The following is a 6294-nucleotide window of genomic DNA, read 5'->3' on the forward strand; positions in this document are numbered from 1 at the left end:
TATTGGCTTTAGAATGGGTGGAGGATGGTAGAATAAGTAAAATTAGTTTGCAGTGATTCATTATCAGCACTATTAAGTATTGAAAAGGGAACTTCAAGTAATCACCAACACATCTTGTATGAGATTCTGTTTGTTCATCATAGACTTTGTGAACAAAACAAAACTATAGTAATAATGTGGACTCCTGCTCATTTAGGTATTTTAGGTAATGAAAAAGCAGATAGGTTGGCTAAAGAAGCTGTTAAAAAAGAAGATATTGATATGTCAATAAAATTATCTAAGTCTGGAGGAAAAAGTATAGTTTGGAAAGAAAGCAAGAAATTATGGGAAATGAGCTGGAATAATGAGACAAAAGGGAGACATTTATAAAGGATACAGAATACAGTTGATGTTAAAAGAATCCGAGGAATAAATAGGAGGGAGGAGATAATTATAAATAGAATAAGAACCGGGCATAGTTTTTTGAATGGCACTCTTTTTAAGATGGGGAAACATCTTTACAGGTCTTTATCAGGTCTCTCTTGTAAATGAGTCCTCGAGGCTCAATGGGATTTACCTGTATAAATAAAGGTTGATCTTACTGGTTAATGTGATTGGTGTAATACCACAGGAACAATATAACATGTTTTTATTAATTGCAGGAAATATGTGGGTCAAAGAAGATTATTGAGAATGGAAATAGGTTGTAAAAGGGAACTAAAATTTGAAAATGTGGCTTCGCAGCTGAATAGTGATGAAGGGAAAAGAAAGATATTTCGTTTTTTAAATAATACTGGACTCAATAAGAGAATTTGAGGAAAGAAATTAACTTATAAACACCAAGAGATGGCAGTAGTGCAACATTGATGGATGCAAGCTGCCGTTAAAAACCAAAGAAGAAGAAGAAGAAGAAGAAGAAGAAGAAGGAGACGAACATAGATATCATAAGACGACGACGAAGAAGAAGAAGCAGGAAAAAGAGTCACTTGCGGACTGCTGTCATATCGCGTATCAGTGCTCTAACGTTAACAGAAAAGCTTTAGCTGAGCTGTACACAAACTGACAACATTACAAGTAAAATACAAACGACTTTATAATTCACAGTCATCCCAATGGACGCTGCTCAGGTAGGTGAGTTAGTGAAGTTAGCATGAGTTAGCGTTAGCATGTCGCTCCCAGATTGTTGGCTAACTAGAGCCACTTTTGTCTACAAGATGATGATAAACCGGTAACGATAGTTTTCAGGGCTCCATGTCATATGCTCTTTTAAATTTGACGGACTGTTTTCCATCGCGTCTTTGCACTATTTTTTATGTGATTTGCAGAGTTTGTCAAGATTTTCCCTGGACCTGGGTCCGCTTAAAGAACCTCTTGGGTTTATTCGCGTCTTAGAGTGGGTGAGTCAAGTCAAAGTACAAATACTAACTCGCCTTCCTCAGAGAGGAAACCATTCTGAAGTTTTTCTTTTTTTGTTATTTCTCCCAAACATTTTCTGAGTTGGTCCTTGTGTTATTACCATTTTTTCCTAGTTTTTTTGGTCTTTTAACCAATCCTACATTACTTCCAAGGTTGGAAGTTTGGAGGAAATAATGTTTAAAAAATTGCAATCTTTCATTTTGTGTGCATTTTTAATCTATGCTCGCTACCAACTTTGTTCAGAGTTAGTCTCACAGGCTGTAAATACAGTTGTTAGAAGAAATCTTAATCTAAATGAGACTATAAAACCTTTCCCATTGTAAAACCTGCTTATAAACTCGATACACTGTACTTCGTGAGAAATTTTAAGACAGTGTGATGTTTTGGGTGGTCATTGCTGAGTGGATAGAGCAGTCATCCTCCAATGGGAGAGTTGGGGGTTTTATTCCACAAGCAGTCACATGTTTAAATCTCCCTTGGCAAGACACCGAACCCCTCATTTCCTCTGTGTGTCCATTTGGTGTATGAATGTGATCCAAAGCACTAGTTAATCTTTGTAAATTTATAGTAGAGTGTATGAATGGGTAAATGAGGGCACAGTTTGTAGTGTAAAGCGCTTTGAGTATTTTGACAAGATAGAAAGGCGCTAAATCCATCCATCCGCTTTGCCTTTACGGGTCACGGGGGTCACTGGTACCCATACCCATCACTGTGCAAGAGGCGGGGGACACCTGGACAGTTCTCCAGTCCATCACAGACAAATGATTGAAAATGCATAAATACAAAAGTAAACAGACTTCAGCCTACCATAGTGCATTAACCTTTAACTCGAAATAAAATACAGACTTCACAGTTTTTTTTAACCATATTAACATTTACTATATTTTCAAACCTTAACCTAATATGAAATATACAGACTTCACAGTCTTAACCACATTGATTCATATTTAATAAATCTTTAACAAAATTTCAAAACCTGTGCAAGTTTGCACAAAAACATCTTCTTAACTATAATTTATAAACCATAAACTGTATCATTTAGAACTGGCTCCAGGTGATGTCTCATCTGTCCTCTTCAACCTGTTAAGCTCTGTTGTACCCCAGAACATTGAAGGATCTGAAATGATTTTTAAAGATGAAGGAGCGGATTAAATCACGCTGTCCCCCTCCTCCATGCTAGCAGACTCTATTCATATAAAGGGAGCTGGCTAACTAGCTTGTTGAACGGTGGCCTACACGGCCAAAATTCTACGGGGGCCGAGCGGACACGTAATGCGATATGCAGTACGCTCAGGGGTAGGAGCGGAAAAAAATAAAATTAAACACATTTTCAAATTGATTTATGGGCCTTAAGAATCGTTTTAGAATCGCCAGGACTAAGAATCTAGATTCTTTTTAAAAAATCCATTTTGTTTTTCTGCACCCCTACTAATTAATAGTTGTTGTGGGTAGACTTGTGTTATCACAGTGTAGCTGGTAATAACAGAAGAAACCTGAGTTGATGCTTGACTGAACTAAACTCTAAGGCTAAGGAATGCCAGCAGCTGGGATCCACATAGCTTGGCTGCTGCTGCTTGCAGAATGCACCTTAAATAGTATGCTTGTGTGAATCTGCAAGATACCATTCACTGAATGAATTGTTCAGCTAAATAAACTCAAGTTATAATACTTTTACTTTGGTGGCTGCTACTCCCAAGAGTTTAGTGTTTATCTAGTTGAAGCATCATTACTAGCCTTTTTTTTCCCAGTAGGAAAAACATCTATTCAGAGCCTGTTTTGTGGAGCAACTATTCTTAAGATCTTATCCACAGTTCTACCAATTAATTGCTATTTCAACAATTCACTTACTACACAACTGAAGTCAGGGAATATTACGTACTTGGGTATCAAAGTCTCTCCTAGATTGACAGATTTAACAACACTAAACCACATCCCACTTTTAAAGAAAATTGAGGATAATCTTGCTAGATGGAAATCTCTACCCTTAAAAAACACTACTAAAAACACTACAGAAGCATGTAGGAGTCACGAGGAGGAAGGACTCCTTCAAGGAGCAGCAGCAGATACATGTCTCACTCCCAACTCATGTGTTGCAGGTGAGTCTCTACAATATAACACATTGTTCTGTTTCCAAGTGGGAAAACATAACATCAGTCTCTCTGTAGATGAAGCTGCTGCTTGTTTATCTGATTAATGACGGTGGTAGAGAACGTGTTACTTTTTATTTAATTTAATTGGTATAAGCAGTGTTTAAATGTGATTTATAAATAAAGCTAACACAAAGATAATAATTTAATGATTAAGCTTCAACTTTTAATTTGCTGGCAAAGTCTGAAGACACTGCAGGTATGGCAGGACGAATTGCATTTAAACAGGATATAAAGTAATTTATTACATCTACTCAAATGTGTGTAATTAAGTGTTTTATATGTATATACAGGTCCTTCTCAAAAAATTAGCATATTGTGATAAAGGTCATTATTTTCCATAATGTAATGATAAAAATGAAACTTTCATATATTTCAGATTCATTGCACACCAACTGAAATATTTCAGGTCTTTAATTGTTTTAATACTGATGATTATGGCATACAGCTCATGAAAACCCAAAATGCCTGTCCCAAAAAATGAGCATATTTCATCCCACCAATGAAAGACAAGTGTTTTTAATACAAAAAACGCCAACCTTCAAATAATCATGTTCAGTTATGCACTCAATACTTGGTCGGGAATCCTTTTGCATGAATGACTGCTTCAATGCGGCGTGGCATGGAGGCAATCATCCTGTGGCACTGCTGAGGTGTTATGGAGGCCCAGGATGCTTCGATAGCGGCCTTAAGCTCATCCAGAGTGTTGGGTCTTGCGTCTCTCAACTTTCTCTTCACAATATCCCGCAGGTTCTCTATGGGGTTCAGGTCAGGAGAGTTGGCAGGCCAATTGAGCACAGTAATACCATGGTCGGTAAACCATATACCAGTGGTTTTGGCACTGTGAGCAGGTGCCAGGTCGTGCTGAAAAATGAAATCTTCATCTCCATAAAGCTTTTCAGCAGATGGAAGCATGAAGTGCTCCAAAATCTCCTGATAGCTAGCTGCATTGAACCTGCCCTTGATAAAACACAGTGGACCAACACCAGCAGCTGACATGGCACCCCAGACCATCACTGACTGTGGGTGCTTCACACTGGACTTCTGGCATTTTGGCATTTCCTTCTCCCCAGTCTTCCTCCAGACTCTGGCACCTTGATTTCCGAATGACATGCAAAATTTGCTTTCATCCAAAAAAAGTTATTTGGACCACTGAGCAACAGTCCAGTGCTGCTTCTCTGTAGCCCAGGTCAGGTGCTTCTGCCGCTGTTTCTAATTCAAAAGTGGCTTGACCTGGGGAATGCGGCACCTGTAGCCCATTTCCCGCACACGCCCGTGCATGGTGGCTCTGGATGTTTCTACTCCAGATTCAGTCCACTGCTTCCGCAGGTCCCCCAAGGTCTGGAATCGGCCCTTCTCCACAATCCTCCTCAGGGTCTGGTCACCTCTTCTCGTTGTGCAGCGTTTTCTGCCACACTTTTCCCTTCCCACAGACTTCCCACTGAGGTGCCTTGATACAGAACTCTGGGAACAGCTTATTCGTTCAGCAATTTCTTTGTGTGTCTTACCCTCTTGCTTGAGGGTGTCAATGATGGCCTTCTGGACAGCAGTCAGGTCGGCAGTCTTACCCATGATTGCGGTTTTGAGTAATGAACAAGGCTGGGAGTTTTTAAAAGCCTCAGGAATCTTTTGCAGGTGTTTAGAGTTACGTCATTGATTCAGGTGGTTAGGTTAAAAGCTTGTTTAGAGAACCATCCATCCATTTTCTTTACCCGCTTATTCCATTTTGGGTCACGGGGGTCGCTGGTGCCCATGTCCAGCAATCACTGTGCGAGAGGCGGGGTACACCCTGGACGGGTCGCAAGTCCATCACAGGGCCACATAGAGACAAACAACCATTCACTCTCTCACTCACACCTAGGGACAATTTAGAGTTACCAATCAGCCTAACATGCATGTTTTTGGACTGTGGGAGGAAACCGGAGTACCCGGAGAAAACCCACGCATGCACGGAGAGAACTTGCAAACTCCACCCAGAAGGCCCCTGGACCGGGGTTTGAACCAGGGACCTGCTCGCTGAGAGGCAGCAGCTCTACCAGTTGCGCCACCGTGCTGCCATGTTTAGAGAACCTTTTCACGATATGCTAATTTTTTGGGACAGGCATTTTGGGTTTTCATGAGCTGTATGCCATAATCATCGGTATTAAAACAATTAGAGACCTGAAATATTTCAGTTGGTGTGCAATGATTCTGAAATATATGAAAGTTTCATTTTTATCATTACATTATGGAAAATAATGACCTTTATCACAATATGTTATTTTTTTGAGAAGGACCTGTGTGTGTGTGTGTGTGTGTGTTTAATTGCTCTTTTAGCTACTTTTGCCTGAACCTAACACAGCAAGTGAAACAAGGCATTCCTTGAGTTGCTGTAAATTATGATATAATACATATGTACTCTCTCATTCCAGAAAACAACAACAAACAATGACAGCCTTCATGATGGACAGACATCATGGACACCACAGCAAGCAGCTGTCTTCACTGAAAACATCCTTAAATGAGAGTCGCTGACATGAGGCCTCTGTCGATGGTTGAAGACGAAGGCTTCACCGCAATGATCCACACTTTTAATCCAGGTTACACTCTTCCCTCAAGGACACATTTTACAAAGTAGCTACATATTGTGCAGGTATAAAGCATACATTTGTATATGTTTTTGTGTACATTTATTTTTTTTAAGCTATTTGACTTTTATTTTTTTATTATTCAATATTTTACTAACAGAATAGTCAAATAGCAATCTGTTTTT

The 6294-nt window shown here is 39.5% G+C and overlaps 1 long non-coding RNA gene across 1 annotated transcript; it reads left to right on the plus strand.

Annotated features, from left to right (window-relative positions):
- Positions 1 to 889: 889 nt before the first annotated feature.
- LOC119412324 lies at positions 890 to 5990 on the plus strand. Its single transcript, XR_005186928.1, has 3 exons — positions 890 to 1106; positions 1305 to 1376; positions 5954 to 5990. It is a non-coding gene; the product is annotated as an uncharacterized LOC119412324 (long non-coding RNA).
- The last annotated feature ends 304 nt before the right edge of the window (positions 5991 to 6294 follow it).

The sequence above is a fragment of the Nematolebias whitei genome, chromosome 7 (genome assembly GCF_014905685.2).
Source record: "Nematolebias whitei isolate Nwh7 chromosome 7, NemWhi1, whole genome shotgun sequence".
Taxonomy (NCBI): Eukaryota; Metazoa; Chordata; class Actinopteri; order Cyprinodontiformes; family Rivulidae; genus Nematolebias; species Nematolebias whitei.